At 41.6% G+C, this 19,845-nt stretch overlaps 1 pseudogene; it reads right to left on the reverse strand.

Moving 5' to 3' along the window:
- Positions 1-11,901: 11,901 nt before the first annotated feature.
- On the reverse strand, positions 11,902-19,495 carry LOC133890229 (metal transporter Nramp1-like; annotated as a pseudogene).
- Between the last annotated feature and the right edge of the window lie 350 nt (positions 19,496-19,845).

Here is a 19,845-nt window from a genome sequence, read left to right on the forward strand (position 1 = left end):
GGTAGAAGTCGACGACGGCGTCCACCGTTGTCGCGAGCCTAGGGCTTATTACTTGTTCACACTTGTGGTTGTGTTGATGATGAGTCGGTTTGGTGAGTGGTGAGTTGAGACGAGGTGTGGGCGGTGTTAGGGGTGCCATCTGCTCACGAGGAGTCCTCAGGCAGTTCGGGGAGGGAACCCGGACACCGTAGACCGCTTGCACCGGTTAAGCACCGACCGTCGGTGTAGTCGGCTTTAGCACTTACCTTACTCACCACATGCTGATATAATGGTAGGCGAGCTGATTACCTTCGCAGACGTGGTCATGTGGGCCTCGTCATAGACGGTGTGAGTCCGGTTTGAGTCCGGGCTTTTAGCGGTATTAGTTTGCTCGGGGAGTAGTTCTAATACCGCCGTGCCGAGCTATGGTTGATCCACATGGTTGGGCCTGGTTGGGAAATGTTGTCACGGGTACCCCCTTGTGTGCATCTTAGCGGGTGGCACAAGCCGTATGGTCCCTGTGTCGTGTGGGTCCAGGAGTATCCCCCTGCAGGGTGTATAATCAGTTCGAACTGCCGCGCTCTCGGTCATGAGCATCGCTATCGCTTATCTCCACCGAGCGACCATGTTTTGGTCGTAGAGTTTCGATGTGGGTTGTGGCATGTTTGGATTGGGGTGGTTTGGTCGGTATGTGGTTGGTGGTTTGGTGGGAATGGTTTGCTTTTACACACTTGTTGTTCATATATCTGTTCTGATCAGTTGGTTGGCAGGGTTTGAGTCGGTGGTTGGTTAAGTCAGTTGCTTACACCTAGAGTCTAGGTTGCTTACCGCTTAATGAACTTAAACATGTCTTAATCCTTGCTATAGCTTCAAATGCATGATCCTTGGAGTCGAGAATATATATACTCATACTGTGTAAGACTTGCTAGTACCTTCGTACTAAGGGGTGCTGCCCTTAAGTTGCTTTCAGGTTCACAGGTTGGCGAGGAAGAGGCAGTGTTCGGCTACTTTGTGCCTGCCGATCAGAGTGGCGGGCAGGAGTAGCACCTTCTACTCCGAACTCCGGCGCTTTTGGTATGGAGCCTAAGGGCATACGGCTCCATACTCTTTTGTTGTATAGGTTTTTCTTCCGCTGCTTAGTTGTTGTTGTAAATTGTGGAAGCAGTTGCATGTTTAATAATGGTAATCCAGTTTAATTATTTGCTCTCTATTAAACTGTGTTGTGATATTTGAGTTGGAAGGCATGTGTTCTGATCCTGGGCACAAAACACGTGCCGGGACTACCGGAATGGTATTCTGGTTAATCGTTGAGGTTGTGATTATAAATAATGATCCTCCTGATGATTAATTAGAATACTATTTGGACGGTTCCTCACACTTGTTCACCAAGACCCACAGCAACACGATCTTGAGGAGCATGATCCCCTACGCCAGAGAGGTTGCGACACCAACCCAGCGGAGGTCCTGAGTACAGCTGGGCGTCAGCTATGCTGGCTGCGACGTACTGTGGCCTATGCGACAGGTGCACGAAGATCAACGACAACGCGATCCTGACCGGATGTCCTTTGTTGCTTCAGATGTGTTCGTACAAGCGCATCACCATCGGTAGGCCCGTTGTGGACCTTAGCATGTACCAGTTTGGTGCGGGCGGTGTCGACGGCCCGACCATGGGGTCCTTGTGGTGCAAACGTAGGGTAAGTGCAATGCTATTTGTGTACATTTATGTTGATTACTTTATTGTATTATCTAATTTAGTTAGGTTGCACAGCTGAGTTAGTCAAGCGTGCAGACACACGCGCATACCCTGACTTCGTTCACCAGTTCGATAAGCTGACGGTGGACTGTGTGAGCTGGTGGCTGTACACGCAGGCCAAGGTACTTCGACGTGCTCTATTTTGACTTTAGGTGCTCTGCCTACGTGACCAGGAGTACTGGCTCATGACTCGCACCCTCTTCTTTGACATCTGCATCCAGGAGTACTCACCGCATCGCGTGATGCGGCAGTTTGGGATGTTCCAGCCGTGGCTGCTACCGTTGACTAGGTCGGTGCCTATCAACATACACAGGTGTGTAACATTGTAATTACATTTTCATACGACCCACGTGTACACCTTGTATTCACAGACTTATGTTTCTGCAGGTTGACGCGGAGGGGGGCTCATTCCACTAGCGCATTTGCGTCACGTGTGAGAGATGGGTTGAAGAATGGGACACAGCTGTCGAGCACGTCGTCGATGAGGAGCGGCCATACAAGGAGGAGGCGTACGTGGAGCCTCTCGTGGTCCGTGCGTTGGACACAGGTCCGGGCGACGTACACACTAGGCGAGTTTCCACGACACATGGCGGACGTGCGCGACATATACCCTACGCACAGGGACCAGGCTCGTTTGCTTGAGGTATGAATAAACCTACGTGATTCATCATTTACCTTAATTGTTAGCTTAAAAATTGTGAAGTGAGATGAAGTTTATCTTTGCAGAGGGACATACTACGTCAGATTCCGAGGCACATGGGTCAAGATTGCGGCTCGACGATGGTGGTGAGATCCCCAGGTCCGAGATGAGCGCGTCGTTTGGTTGAATTATCCGGAACGTGGCAAAGGCCTTAAGATTGTTGAGTTGCAGTTCGTCCTCGGACATTACGATGGGACCACGAGCGTTGGCACAGATGCCAGCACGATCGTCTGCCACCTTCACCGTGCCGCCACACTGACCAGTAGTTCCACCCTTCGCCGCCGAGCCATCGAAGATGTCTTCAACACCGTCTTCCTCTTCGACCCCTATGACGGCGAGGCAATTTTCACTGTTGCTGGTCACCCCCACTACAGTGGCACGTTGCCTCAGCTTTCATTCTACGGCACTGATGATCCCTACTACGGTTCCGCTGGTCGCTTACACACCTTCAACGATGCAATGCACCCTTCCTCTGCGGACGCAGTTCCTTCGTGCTCTTGTGTCCCCAGCATAGGTAGGACACTCGCTTCATGCATGTCATATTGTTACGTATGTCACGGTTATCGGTGGTAACTTGATTTCTTTGTTGTTCCATGTGCAGAGTTCGACGATCTCTGGGAAGTAAAGGTATAAGGTAGCTACATTGAGCTGCTTAGCAGGGATGTTAGTCAGGTCCCTGCTTACAACTTCATTGTCGGACAGAGCGATGAGTTCGATGCATCGCAGCTATCTGGTGCACCACTCTCGGGGACTCAGCCCTCCCAGGACGACTACGCCACTCCACTGCCCGCTGGCCGACCTGAGCGGCCGGTTGTTTCACCAGACCGCCTGACGTACTCAGGTCACCACGTGCGAGCGATGAGGCACAGGGTCCCTAGGACAGATGTGACCAGGGGTGTCGTCCCTAAGAGGGGACGTAATATGTAGGATTCTATGTCATTGTTAGTTTCAGGGTGTTATGTAGTAGTACTCCGTGTTACTGTTTTACGTGTACTTCGTGCTAGCATTTATATTATGTGCCTGTCATATCATTTTGGATGTTAATGTGGGATTTTTATTATCAGCCATATTTTTATTAATTGTGTTCTCGATCTATACCAAGGAAAACCATCGTGTGGTCATATCCCCTTTCAAATCGTTGACTTGCAACTTTCAAAATAAAAAGCCTTCGCATAAAAAAACCCTACTACTATAATATTTGCAAATACAATAAAACATTACATGACAAGATATAATTTATTCAATTATGAACAACACGGTACAAGAAAATATAATAAAATGCCGAGGTAACACATCACCATAGAGCGTCGATGGTGGTGGTGGTGGGGGAGCAAGCTCTTTATTACTCCTGGGTACATATTAGGATTCACATAGTTAGAGAATGGTAATATAGTACAGGTCAAATACAAAATCAAATCCTCGGTCGACTGCTAGAACACATCTTTATTACTCCCAGTTGTTCCTCCGACCTGCCATGCGAGGTGGGATATAGCGCCTTTTGATGTTGCTGCATCTTTCTTGGTGAAATTGTTCTTGTAGTTCCTTGATAACGACATGCAGGTGATGGATGTATTCTTGAATGTGTGGTTCTATCAGTGGGTTAATCTAGTACTGGAACCCACAATCGTCCGTCTAGAAAAGTGATAGATGAGATAAGTAAATAGTTTTGAGAAAATAGGAAAGAAAGTAGTTACTATTTGTTCGTACTATGAAATGTGGACAACGGAAGAAGCGACGGCCTGCGTCACAAAAATGCTCATAAACCTAGACTACAACATCATCTCCATGTCGACATGGTGGCCAAAACGAGCAAGGAAGAGCATTGTGGTTTTCGTAGAAATCTCTGCTATGGACGTCTAAATGGGGGTGTGGAGGTGGTGGATTGATGGAGCCATCGAGAGGATGAGGAAACGCCATTGTTTTGATTTAATTCGAGGTTAGAAGATGTGTGAGTTGAGAATCGATTGAGTTTTGTTTATATATAACAAGTCCCGATGGTGTATGGACCAAGTGTAGGTATGTAATTGTGAGATAGTGCATACATTGGATGCCTTCCTGTAGCAACTCTGAGTAGTCGGCAGCGTCTGGACACATCACTCTTAAAAGGTGGTACCGACAGGTTACGTCAATCTAAACATGTAATGACATTGTAAGTAGTAACATATTCTACACCTATGACAGATGCTTCTTAATGTGTGCCAACTACCAGTAGAGACTCGATTGGGTTGTGTTTGTAGACAAGACGTCCCAGCGGTAGAGGACAGATGAGGCAACACTGAGTGACCACAGGCCTCAGCTTTTAGCAAGAAATGACAACACCTTGCTACAGCACAACATCCTTATCGTGACTCACACTTTACACATGAAATGACCACATGACAAAGCTTAAAGCGTGAAATGACAACACATATGTCATGCTTCATGCTTTAGGCATGAAGTGAACACACAACTCAACTTTTACCATGAAATGACAACACATCTGTCCTGACTAATGCTTTACACACGAACAGACCAAATAACTCAGCTTTAACCTATCACATCGGATTGCATCAAGAATGCCTCGGGTTAGATGCTAGTCACAATTATGACAATTATGAGACATATCTGCTCTACGAATTGCTTGCGCTTGATGTTAGTAACTGCTCTGATACTTGTAGGTACCAAATCTGCCACTCATGTGAGTGGCCATAATAGTCAAAACATTCAGAGGAATGGATGGTGCCATTCAGAGGAATGGATGGTGCCACCATTGAAGTCCTTCATCAAGGTCATACGCCTGACCTTTAATCATATATTATACGATAGAGCTTTACGTATCATATCTATAGCTTGGACACATCCTCACTACACGCAATAAAATGATGAGGAAGCACTCGTCCATAACCTTATCCCTTCTTCTATAGTACCACGCCTCATTCTCTCTCTATCGATGGAAGCTTTCGACATAAGCGCGAAAAGATCCCTGAGACCCACCCTGGGACCGCAATAACTCTCCCTTGAACAATTCCTTGTAGTATCCCCCACTTCTGTATATAAGGGTGACCCAACCATAGCTACTTCATTTCTAACACAGTCCAACACAATTCTTTCCATGGTGTTCGGGTGCGGGTCTGACAAGTGTAAGGGCAAGATGGGCCCTTACGAGTTATGGCATGACATCCATGACAGTTGCAAGCGTGAGGACGAAGAGCGAAGAAGAAATGAAGACCCAAATCAGGAGAAGAGGAAGCTGGAGTTGGACATAGAAGCGCACAACACACGCATGCCACGGTGCAACTGCGGTAAGATAGCAAGCCTGAAACCATCCCTGCTTGCCACGGTCGCTTGGTTCCGATGTGGGGTAAGTGTGCATAATATCCTATCGTGCTATGAATTTCATCTAATTCATCTGCTTCCTCCAATAGTATGACAAGCCCAGGTGCAAGCATGAATGGTACGTGAACAAAGAAGAGTATGTGAACATCAACTACGGTTACGATGAGGCTACGGCAATGAGGCGCGCGGATGTTGAACAGCTGAAGATGAGGCTACAGGAACTCAATGAAGAGTGATGGGATAAGTACCTCACTACACGCGGCAACATGCAGGTTCCTTCACAATACGTGTGCAGCCTTCCAGCTGTGTCGGGGCCTGTGACACATGGATTGGCACAAGGGTATGTATATAGCAAGCCCTACCCCATGGATGCAACTTCCAAGAGATCCGCTGGGAATATCTGGATGAGAAACCTCCATCTTTTCCACCAACCCATTAGATACTTTCTTGCACCCGGCAATCTGTCTTTCTATAAGCCATGCTTCGTTTAGCGATGGAGTACTACATGCCATTATATCTTGTCAAAGATTGTGTACGAGTAGGGTACGAGTCGGTGCATATTGCCTTACATACTGTAGTCACAGATAGACAATAAATACTTACGATGACCCTTATATGTGATGCACTTTACTTTCTTCAATAAAATGGTCAGGATTTATCATTCTACCAATACTTTTTTTTAAGCCCAATGATATTATTGGATTCCCTGCCTTACATGCAGAGGCAATAACAACTACTTGCTGAACTTTTGCAGAATGAAATGACTACACCAAGCAACAGCTTCAGCAGGGAATCTCTGCCAAGCATCAATGCCACAACTTTTTCAGCTTTCACAGGGAATCCTATGCTCTAGCCCCCAGCTGAGCTCATGCACTCAGTCCATGCACCAGCCCCCATCCATTATAAATAACCTCATCCTCATCCATAGATAGATCACTCATTCCTAAGCTCTCTCAACTGCAATATATTTCTCAGCTCGACTAAACCCACCAAAGAAACATTGGGGGATTTTCATGCCCTAGGGGGTCGGACCATCGGTGTACTTCTGTGACGATCCTTATAGGCTTCATGAGTCCCAGGACATATCCTATACATATGGCCTACACTTCTTCATGTGTGCCAACTACCAATATGACAAGCTTCGATATGGACCGTATGAGTATCCACCAGTATAGCGGTATAGATCACTCATGTGACACTTTCCACATGATTTCATGCACTCTCTTACTGATCTTCCCTCTTGTTTATTTTGTCTAGTCTCCTTCACCTATCTACGATTTCATGCAATGGCTCGATATGGAGCAAAATGAGGATCAAAAGCGGTGAGTGAACATGGAGATGCGGTGGAGGAGGGAATCTTACCAACGCCACGAGTACGAGCGACATCATGAGGAACTACGGATGAAGCAGCAGGAGGATGAGCGCATTAGGAATACTGCGATGGAGCGCGCAACGGCTCAAGCACACGAAGCAGAGAGAGAAATGAAGTGGGAGAGGACCCATCGTGCTAAGGCGGGGGGCTATACCCTAAAAAAGGGCAAATATTCTAGGTGCACTCAGTAGAGAGCATCTATTGTACCCTGACCTATTTCCATTCCCTAAGATATTTTAGTTCTGGCAGCGGCACGCTATTAGGTTAGTCTTTAGGTGTACCGTACATGCTAACATTTGTTGTCATCTCTTTACGGTTATGGTACATTCACACAGTGATTAAAAAAAACCCTATATCTCATGTAATGTTTATCAGCGTATGTAAACTTCGTGCCGAGTTATATGATATTTGTGCTTCATAACTACTATTTTTCGACAAATTAGATTTTGTATTCTCCACTTTGTACAAAAAATTCCACACACTTTTACACCAACTAAATAAAAAAATTGAGAAAATTAATGTACAATATTTTTCAATTTACCGAATACAAATTCTATTAAAAAACTAATTATACATATAGTTATGTAGTTGAACTAGATCGAATGAAGCTCTCGGGTCCCGTGGGCGAGATCTTCCTCTCCCCGATTATTAAATGCACTGATAACCGAGGCCCACAAAGTGGGCGACGATAGGTAGACTTCATTATTTTTGAAACGGCCATGTAATCTTGAAAAATATATATAAAAAAATTTCAAGTTTACATGGGCTGTTGGATGGGCTCTAGCCGGCTGTGGGCCCAAATTTTCTCGAAGCTCGCCAATCGGTGCACGGTAACCTGGCCCACCAACGCCCATCGCTGTTTTGTACTTTTTTTGTTTTAACTTTTACTTTCTGATTCTTTTGGCAAAAAAATCATTGATCCATCTTTTAGCATATTACGTATATGGAGTAATCTCAAACACCTAATGAAACAATTTTGAAAGACTTTACACACAGGAATATGCAAGATGGCAAGATGGAGAAAGCCGGTACTAGGAGGAACCGAGACCCAAGAAAGATTGGCCAACGCCGCACACCCTAAATTACCATATATACATTTTAACAAATTTTCACAAAATTTTATTGGAGATGCTGATGCCTGATGCAAAAACAATGCCTAAGGTCTTTTTGTTTTTTATTTTGAATATATATACTAGCCCCCAAAAGAAAAGACAAATTCAAAAAACAAACAGTCACAATCTAAAAGTTTATTTTCACAATTCACAATCCACATTATATTACAAAATCCTATAATTCATAATCTGGTAGGAAAAAGTTTCTCAACATAATCTAAATTGTGACAATCCATAATAAAAATAAACATGACCCCATGTTATTTCCTTAATTAGTGAATCAAAAGCAACTTTCTAAGAAGCAGAATCTTCCCAAACAGAGCCACAAAATGTACCAAGTATATATATATATATATATATATATATATATATATATATAAAGAGGGATCTATCTATCACTACAGCGAGTCTTTTTAGATATGCATAAACAAAAACAAGGAAATAGCCTATGATCAAAGACTTTTTTTTAACAACTTAAGCTTTTGCAGAAATCCACATCATGGACAACTTCAGAGATCTGACTCCTTCGTGCTTGTATACACCATAACTCCACAAAGTCACCCCCCATCTTAGACGTGCTGCTCACCATTCTTAGAAACATGCTCAGAGCTTCTAAGTGCCAATCTCAGTTGTTCTGCTATCATTCTCTCCAAGTGTGCAGTATAAACATCAATTTGCCGCAACACTGTTTCTTCGAATATTGGTCGCCAGATTCTCAAGAGCTGTAGAATTATAATCCAGCCTGTATTGCTTTGGTGCTCTTCTGAACCTGCTGCTGAAGTACCAAGTTATTTATGTCTCTCAATATGCGCCCCCCCCCCCCACCCCAAACCAAAAAAACCGCAGCATATAAGCGGTTAAAAAAGCATGCCTGTTATTACTTAGTACTAACCCGATATTTGGCAACAGATTCATAATCTGAATCAATATCCTATCATATAATATCAGAAACTTCCACCACATTTTCTGTGCTACCGACTTATTGATAGAATCCTTCTCATTACAAAAAGCACAAGATTAAGTATCAAAAATCTTCCATCTTATTAAATAATTAATGATCATTATAAAAGTACATCTAGCTCTTAAGTGTGGTTTTATAAATTAATGATAATACATATGGATTAACAATGTTATTGAGAATTATTGGTATGTTGTTTCATAGGTGATACATGAAAAAGAGATACGCATTAAGATGAATGAGCGCTAAGTGATGTGCGGGTAAGTGATGACAATACCTATGTACTAATAATTATGTTGAGAATTGTTATTAGAATTATTCCATAGGAGATACATAAGAAATAAAGTGTAGATTTGTTAAAGAATGCCATGAGATCAAAAGAAATGTATTGTTGTCATTGAGCTCTTAGTGATACTCATGAGATGAATGAGAAGCTTAAGAAAATTGACAATAAGCATGAAGGTTAAGTTACTTGTGGTAATCAAGTAACTAAATATATGAAATTATCAATCAGATTTTATAGACTAATCCATGTGCTTTGTACTTGAGGATGAGTTGGAGTTAGGTTTCATAAGAAGCCATTAGTTGAATTGAGATATTCAATATGCCAAGTTGGAAGAAGTAAGATCAAGACAAACTTAGTGGACAACTTGTGTACTTGATGGTTACGATTCATGCCTAAGTGGTGAACCAGATAAAAATGATGTGAACAGAGAAGTCTTACATGCTTGGTGCATGGGAAGCAATCAAGTGAACTTTATCAAACTTTTGGAAGATCAAGTAAAGATCAAAATAGAAGCGAGAATGATCATCATCATCAAGAGAAGAGGAGTTGATGACATACCTCGAAGAGCTATGAGAAGCATCGGGGTCTAGATGATGTGTTTGTCAAGTCCGATGGGATTACTCAAGGCAAAGATATAATTAGAATATATTTTCTAGTTTTGTCGGTCTCAAGGAGTTCGGTGGAAGACTGGGTTATAGGATCAATAGTCGTACTATCAAGAGAGATTGCCGAAAGAGTTGCCTGATTGTCGTGTCGAGTGCTCAAACCATGTGCTTAATGCGAGATGGATTTGTGTTGAGAGTTCGTTTTAGGAGTCCATGTTATCTAAAAGGTGTTTTAGATCTAACCCTTTGTGTTGTTAGTCTTATTGGCGAAAAGTGGTTTTGGCCAAGTCTTTGTGGTGTTTGGTATGTTCCATGTGGTTCCTAGTTTAAGTGTCCAAATCAGTCTTCGAAGTGTTTTTAGCTTTGATCCAATGTGTTTGAGATCATGAATTCAGTGAGGATATGTATCCGTCTAAATAAGCTTTCCGTAGAGTCCAAATTCACCAAAATCGGACTTTATGATCAAAAGTTATTGCCGTTTTCAGAGTATTAGTTGTGCTGAAATCGGAAGTTCTGATGTGTAAAATAGAAAGTTCTGATGTCAGTAAGAATTTTCAATGTTTTAGAAATTTGGTGCTCTTGGGTTTGGAGTTAGCTCTTAATCGGAAGTTCAAATCTATGGGATCGAAAGTTCTGATGTGTGTTGAAAATTGGCTGTAATTGCTAGTTTTCGCCTGTTGGGATTCATGGGATCGAAAGTTCTGATTTTTGTAGTCTGAGTTCAACGGCTAGTTTTTCAGAGTGGGGGTATTTATACCCCTTAGCCTCATTTCGTGGGGCTGGCTCTGTGTTGTATGTGTGAGGTGTTTGAACTTAGTGTTCCAGCTTTGAGTGCTCCCCTTCCCTCTCTATTAAGATTTAGTGAGAATCAAACCTTTTGTGGCTTAGTGAATAGAGGGAGAGAGGTGTGAAGGGTGTGGTGTTTTGCTAGCCCATGATTATTGCATTAGTTGCGTGTGTTGAGCACTCGGTGTTGATTGTGCATGAGTTTGGGAGTTTGTTACTCTTGAAGACCACCTTCTTCTAGACGGATCGATGGTAGATTGTCAATGATCTCCTTAAGTGAAGATTGTGAGGAGGCCCGAAAGTGGTTGCGGAACTCACCATCTTCGGAGTGGATGAAGAGTTAGCCATAGTGGAGGCAAGGAGTGCATATATGCAACCTTATGAGGAAAAGAGTTGAAAAAAACCTGACTCAAGTGTTTTCGAGCTTCCTCAACAGAGACGTAGGATATCGGTGGATATTTGAACTTCGGTAACAAATTATTTTTCTTTGTGTACTCTTGTGTATTACTTTGATATCCATGCTTGTATGCTTATTTGTATGTGTATGGAGTTAATTTCGTGATTATGAAATCTGTTGTTTTGAATTGATCGAAACTTCTAATTTGGAGAATCAGAACATCTGATGAATAGTAAAACTGGAAACCTCCGATGAACAGTAATTTCATAATTTCAGATTAAAGTTATCTTGTTAGATTTGGATAATCTTTGTTACACCATATGATTGTAATATTCATATTTGTTTAGAGTGATTGTGCACTAGTTGAGCTTAACATATTTAGATTCTTCACTTGTGAAAAAAACGTTATTTTATTTTCGCTGTAAGTTTAAGTCAAACAGTAAAAGGAACGAAGTTTTATTAAAATGTCTATTCATCTCCTCTAGATAATATTATTGTCCATTCACCTTGGTCATCAGTTTGCTACAAGAACTCACTGCCAGAACTGTGACTAGATTTCTAAAAGCATAGTTACCTCGATTACAATTAGTTAACTCATCAATTTGTATGAAAGAAATGTATCTAACTAACCAATGTCATCATAAACAAACATTAATCTGATTGTAAACATTGGACTAAATGACCTGCTCCTCGTTTCCCTCAATGTCGCTGTCGTTGGTAACCTTTGATTTGTTGGTGTCAACGGTGTGCAGCTCATTGCGAGACACGAACTTGAAAGTGTCCTTCCGGAATGTCAGGTAGATCACAGAAGAGACGTAGAGCAGCATAAGAGGGAACAAAGTGATGCTGATGAGCACATCAGCGTAAATCGGCAGTGAGTTGTGGAGGATCCAGCCAACTAATTTTGAGCTGAGGAAGTATATGTTTATCCCAATAATAATCAACCCTAGCAGCCACGAGAACCCAACAATCTGCATGCGATCAACAAATTTTTTTAGTGCACGCGAAAAAAATGTTGCTACTGATTTGAGTACTTACATAGATGGAGTTCTGATATTGGCCCATCTTGTTGCTACTGCTGCTGAACTTGAGAAGTGGGATGAGAGAAAATGGTAGCTCAAATGACAGTATCATCTGCATAAAAGTTACAGCAAGTTAACCAAATTAACCGACAATTACTTTTCTTTATATAATGAGAAAGATCAAGCCAATGCATTTGTCATTAGTTAATACAACTAAATTACTAATAAATGGTGGTTAAAAGATTCTGTATATGTTGCTTATATGGACAGACAATGGATGCACCATGTAATGCATTCAAAATACCTATGCAACGATGATGAGACGGCCGGCACCACTGGAGCCACCGATGATGGAGACAATTAAACTTGACACAATGGCAATGCTGCGAGTCATCAAGTTCCTCAGCCACTGTTTCATCTTGATGTCCAAGAAACCCTGTGCATAAACATGCAAAAAAATAGATCAAGTATATGCTTGGTTGCTTGTGGGTTTTGTACTTGAAATGTGCTGGTTTTGTACTCCAGGGTTTATTTACATGGTATGTAAAGGGTGTAAATAATACGATATTATGATCTGTCGGTTTAAGGATGACAATCAAAGCAAGGCAGCTACAAGGTTAGTCAGATAATCAGGTCGAAGAAGATACTAGCTGTGATCCAATTTGCTTGCCGTTTAAGACATGCACACGGTTCCTTTATACATCTTTGATCATTAATTTCTTCTAAGTATATATTAATAATAAAAAAACTACGATGATGCAAAACTTCTACTTTTGATGATGAATTTACGCCCTTCTCACGTAAATCTAAATTCTTTCTTATATAACAATTACCAAAATTTTACAGGTTGGACTGCACAGATTCTCCGTAGCAGTGCTATGTCGCACCGGAAGTAGTACCTGCATGATGTATTGCCCGGCGTAAGTGCCAATGATGGTCGAGCTCTGTCCAGAAGCCAAGAGTGCCACACCATACACGGCTGCACTGGACCTGCCTAGCACATTCTGAAGTACATAATGAATAAGCAATTAATTTGGTAGTCAATAATTTTAGAATTTAGAAATCTAATGACTAGGCAGTAATCACACAGTAGTACCCTGAGGCGGAAGGACGAGGAGTCCAAGGTGAGGTCACTGCATTTTGCAGAGTCATCCGGTGAGAGGTTGCTCGAGTTACAGACGGTTCCAGATATAGAGATGATGCAGATATTGATGAGAAGTGCCACAAACAGTGCTATGCCCACTTTCAAAGAGGAAGAACGTAAAAGCATCCTGAAGTGCAAACAAGTAAATAATGTCCTGTTGATTATTGTCACTTCTATGCAGTGAGGAAAATATGCTGAATTATTTTCTGAATTCTGAACAATATATTCTGCATAACTATCAAGATATATGGACAGTATCTGTTTACCTTTATTCCTCTTACCGATGCGGGCATGTTCCTTGACAGTACCAGGGCAGAGTGCAAGAATAGATTGTGCCTGTAATTAATTTAGGAAAATGTTTATTTATACTTAAAGTTTGTTGCACTATTTCACGCAACATCTAGAATATAAAATGGTGCCGCATGTACAACAGTAACTCTGGGGTTCTAGCAGATAATCTTAAGCTACTAGATAGCTAACCGAACATTCTAGCTGTTACTATCCAAAACAGAATCTCCTCAAAAGAGAAAGAAAGGAAAAGAAAAGAAAGATATGCCTTATACACACACATAAACACACGAAATATTGTGTATGCTTGATTTCTTATGGCATTACAAGGGTCCCAAGAAGGGCAATAATATCTCCAGTAGTGCCGGTCCGCTCAGCTTGGGGATGAATAGCCCTTTGATGACCTCCTTTGCTGGAGGCTTCACGATGCTCATCTCCTCGAAGAAGCACGCTGCCATGATGAACGCCAATAGTGAAACCAAAAACTCCAGCTTCCTAACCTAGTTAAATGTACAAAACAAACACTACATATCAGGCTATATGCATGATAAATATTTTCTTGAATGTGAATGACTAGTACTGAGCTGAATTCTGTACTGGAGGTAGTTCAGAGAAACCTTTTGTTCACAAGTGTCAGTGAGAATTTCAGTAAGGCATTTTTCGTGTACACAGTCTACATGTCTAATAATAAAATGGTTACCCCATATCTTTGCATCCCAAGGAGTAGAAGTGTGCTGGAGCCAGCGATGAGAACCCCTACCCACAGGTATGTGGAACAAGAGGTTGAAAGCAAAAGCTGTCCCACTAACTGCAAAATGCTAACATTTGTAAGAAGCAAATGGCGCATCCAGTTAACCACCAAAAAATTAGATAGTTGCTATTTGCTACTAATGAAGACAATTGAGCACGGCAACTGATTAAGTTCTTCTATATTGATCTAAAAATCTTGTTTATTAATTTACAGCATACTAATCACTAAGATCTTAAACTGGAACATGCACACCAAGTTTTATGCAAAGAAACTGTGGACCAATGAAAACTAACAATAAATTTATCATTTTAGCTAGTGCAATAAGAATTAGTGTGGAATGACACAGAACACTCTTTACTTATATCCATCTAGTCCCAGTGAGCTTGTACTCAATTAGAAGAAAAAATCATGACGGTTGAGCACTGATATTTTTGTTGAGGACTATCATGTCAATAATAACCTTCCAGGATATCTGCAGCAATCACAGCTAACTCTGCCAGCAGTCATAGGCAGATTCTGACCCATACTGGATATTCTGTCTTGCATAGCTCGGCAAGATGCTTCCCTGCGTCAGTTAACAGCCATTAACGCTGTCATGTTTAACTACATACTACATGATATGATAACTAGTTTTGTCACTTTAATACCTATCACTACCCCGAGGTTAGCAGACATTGACTGTATAATTAGTGCAAAGATGAGGCCAATCAGGATCACCCAGAGGAGCTTCAAATGTGCAAATATAGAAAATTAAGAACAAACGACAAAAAGCAAAGTAGCTAGTTTTCATATTTCATAATGTACCAGAATGTAGCTAGCGAGGTTGGGCGAATGGCTTGCAAAAAGAACAGTATATGAGTATACGATCTGAAAAGGAGGGAAAATGTACCTCATATTTGTGGTTGGCACCGGCTTGCAAATCTGTTTCCGCTGATTCCATTTGACAAACGTGAGAACCATGTGTACCGTGTGCGAGTAACACAGAGGGGGAGGGAGGGATGGAGAATGCAAGAGGGGGCTTTACAGTTTCCGGGATCAAGGTGGGCCAAGCAGACCATGAAGTCTGGCCCAACGTGGTGCAAAAACCGTTTCCATGCTGGTTCCTGTGTTTTACAATTTGTTACCCGGACATCCGTGTCTAAATTTTTTTGCCGAGTTGGACACTCGTGGATCCATGTTGGATTTTGACATCCGTGTCGGATTCCAAGTGGTATTTGGCGTATCTCAAATTAATTTACCGAATCGGACACCCCGAGACGAGTCGAACTCCGACACCCGTATCCGTGTCCACGTAACACATGTTTAACAGCACAAGACATTAATAAGTATGCTTTTCACCATTCTATTAAAAACATGAGGCAAAATAAAAGAAAACGGATAATACATTGAGGCCTATAATGTCACACAGAAGACCAAGTGCCTAATACAGCAAGGATCCCCTAAAGACTCTTAAAACAAGGAGTTTGCTTCTGTTCAGGGTGAGAGTTGAAGGCAAGCATAACTGTAAGTTGTGCAAATCTGGAACAGAAATATCACAGATGGAAACCAAACTTCGAATGCACCGCGGAATATGTTCAGAAATATCACGCGTCGCCGGGGCTGACGTGCCCTTCGGAAACCGCGCAGGGCGACTACGTTGGCGAGGACGCAGCTAGGCGCGTGGGCGTGCGTGCGCGTGAGGGCCGCGGCCACTCGACGCGGGAGCCGATCGACGCCAGCCGTTTCTCTCCGCGATACTCCAGGTCTCCAGCCTTCAGGGGGCGAGCGATGAACCCGATCTAGCTTTCTCGAGCGGATGCATGAATCCACATGCACGGGTCCTCCGCTTCCGCTGCCGGCCGTGTGATTGTAACAAACACACTGAGACTACGTCCAGTATCTATTCTAGCTTGGACGGGGCCAGACCGGCAGCGGGCGGCGTGCCATCGGTCAAGTAGGTGGGCGGGTGGGCCGTGCCGCCGGAGGAGGCGGCAACAACAGAGTGGTTGTTTGGCGGACCCAACGGCTCCCGACCCTGAGACGGAGGAGAAGAGCCACGTGGGGAGCACGTGTATAATTTAGATATTTTGAATATTTGTGGTGAAATCTTATTATATTCTATCTGGTTAATTAATTAAAATTATTTAACCTGAGCTCGTTAGTGCTTTGGACTATTACTCGTTAGTGCTCGCTTTGCCTTAAAGTATCTAGCCAAGTTCGATGGATCACCTCCCCTTCTACCGACAGTGATCTCTCATATCATTTCAGTTGTCAGCCTTCAAGTTTAATTACTAGAGCAATGAGTCATCGATGTTGTGAGCCGTTCGTTAGCGGTGCTATTGTGGTTCTTTTTCTATTGGCTCTTTTAATTGCTTTGGTTGTAGTTTATAGTGTTGTCGCTGCGGTGCTCTTGCCTAGTTTAGTTAGGTTCTTAACCCACTCTATTTTATAGTTTTTGTTCGATTTTTCCTTAATTAATAGAGTATATTATCCTGTCGAATTTTTCTTTTTATTAATATAATTGGCAGCTTTCCTATCTGTTCATTTAAAAAAAATCATGGAAAAAATTCTATATATGCAATGTTACAGAGAACGGGTGGAAATCAATCTAGACATGCTAACCAACAGGCTCAGGTATTTATCTTTGATGATGTTTTCTGGTTCGCCTCATAATTACCTTGGAGTGTAACTTATTGGTTGACATAGATTTGAAAGAACTTGCACCACTGTCTTACTTTTGTTTGAAGGACGGCATGGAAACAAACTCAGCAAATGTTGTGTTACAACCAGTGAATGGAAGTTCATTTGGGCATGCTACCGGGCAAGCCATTCACACTACTACAAAAACTATTTTTTAAGATATTTAGCATAATTTTTTACAGGCGGTTTATTTAAAAAACCGTCTGAACAATTGGTGAGGGCCTCCTGCAGTTACGGACCGCCTGTGAAAATATATTTTCACAGGCGGTTCCTTATGTGAACCGCCTATGATAATAAATATTATCATAGGCGGTTCACATAAGGAACCGCCTGTAAAAATAGTCATTTCCACAGACGGTTCTTTATGTCAACCGTCTCTGAAAATGACCATCCATTAAAAAATTCATAACTTTTGTATATGAAGTCGGATGAGGAAAAAATCTATATGAAAATTGTGGCTCTCGATGAGATCTACAACTTTGTAGTTGAAAGTTTTTTTTATTTAAAGTCATTTAGATATCTAGATAATCGTTTGAAATTTCAAATAATTATTTAGGTATCTAAATGACCTAAAATGAAAAACTTTTCAACTACAAAGTTGTAGATCTCATCGAGAGCTACAATTTTCATATAAACTTTATCCCCATCCAAACTCGTATAAAAAATTTATGAATTTTTAAAAATAAGCTGTCACACATTTTTACAGGCGGTTCCTCATTTTTAAGCAACCGCCTGTAAAAATGTGTGACAGCTTATCTTCAAAAATTTATAAATTTTTCATATGAGTTTGGATAGGGATAAAGTTTATATGGAAATTGTAGCTCTCGACGAGATCTACAACTTTGTAGTTGAATTTTTTTTTTCATTTGAGGTCATTTAGATGCCCAAATAATCATTTAAAGTTTTGGATTGCAGATATAAAAAGAATTACATATGCTCAATGTTCAGTTGTCGTTCTCTGGTGTGATGGTGGGGAGGGATCGCGCGACCCGACAGGTTTCGAGTTCGAGTGCCAAAAACCGCGTAGCGCGCGTATTTCGCGCGAAAAAACGCGTGACTTGTGACTTGCGACCGCGTGGGGTTCCTGGTTAGTCCAATTTTTTTTTTTTTGCTTTTTTTCGGTTCAAAAAATATCGATTGAGTGACCGACTATCCTGTGAAAATCAATTTTCACAGGCGGTCCGCTTAAGGAACCGCCAGTGGAAACCAATTTCTATAGGGGTTCCTTAAGTGAACCGCCTGTGATAATAGATTTTCACAGGCGGTCACTTTTACGTCTGTGAAAATCATTTATTTCTACAGGCCTTTGATCACAGGCGGATGCATTAAACGCCTGTAAAAACGAGTTATCATCCGCCTCAAAAATAATTTTTGTAGTAGTGTCAGCACACTTATCGAATGGTAACAATCTTTTATAAGGATTATGTACTGCACAACATTATACTTCAGTCTTACCTATCGGTTCACAAATAAATTTGTAAGAACATTCACCGTTGTCTTATTTTTGTGAAGGATGGCATGAGAGATAACTCCTGAAATGTGGAAGTAAATGTGATATTACAGAAAACGGAAGGATGTATCTTTCAATACATATATATTATCAGCAAGTAATAATCATTATCTATTTGACATGATTGGTATTTTGGAGTATTACTTATTGTTCAGCATACAAATCTAAAAGAGCCTGTACTTCCGGTGTTTGTTTTGTTGGTAGGACTGCATAGAAAACAACTCCACAAATGTGTTATTGGAGAGAACGGGTGAAAGTACCGTCGGACATTCTAGCCAAGGGGCTGGTAAAACCAATTATGACAGAAACAGCCACACGAGGGATACGGATGCTGACTATAGTGATGAGAAGGAGGAAGAAATATTTTTGGGATAGGGATTTTAGTAACTTTTTTTAAAGGAAAACTGCAACTTCATTACGTAGCTTGTTCAGGCATATCACCTATTACGGTGGCAGCTATGAGAGCTGGTACCGACTTGTCCCAATACATTGGAGATTCATCCCCTAAATTCTTACCGACGTGACATGGAGTACCAAACTTTGCTAACTCATGAGCAGCTGAGTTACAAACTCGTTTGCAGTACTGGATCTTGCACGTTTGAAAACATGTTTCCATTAGAAACTTTATATCACGAACGAGCACTGCATAAGTTGAAGCATCAGGCTCTTTCCTCTGAATTGCTTGGACTAGAAGCTGGGTATCAGTTTCTATTACCAGATTACCAATTCCCAGTTGCAGTGCCAGATCGATAGCCTCCACAACAGCATATAATCCTACTGAATAAGCACTATTAATAACTTGTACTGACTCAGCTTTGACAGCAATAAAGTGACCCATGTGGTAGATGGGATATTAGTAACCTTTTGGCGGAGATCTAAGTTGGTGTATTTCTCACTGTGGAGAACTAAGTCGTTGTCTATATATGTGTTGTCATAAACTTCAAACTTTTTCATCAGTTCTTATTTATGTACAATATTGCCAACTTTGCTTTTGTTTCGGTCTACAACGTTGTTTCAGTATATGCCTTATTGGATTTTTTGAAATAATATTACTTTTTGGAAAATTGTAAAAATATTATTTAAAATGGAAAATTTGAAGAAATATGTGTCATTTGGCACTCCAATTACTGACTAGCTACCTATCAACAATCGAAGTGTCGATATTTCATTTGGCACATACGTGGAGGT

This window comes from Phragmites australis, chromosome 14, assembly GCF_958298935.1.
Source record: "Phragmites australis chromosome 14, lpPhrAust1.1, whole genome shotgun sequence".
In the NCBI taxonomy this organism is placed as follows: domain Eukaryota; kingdom Viridiplantae; phylum Streptophyta; class Magnoliopsida; order Poales; family Poaceae; genus Phragmites; species Phragmites australis.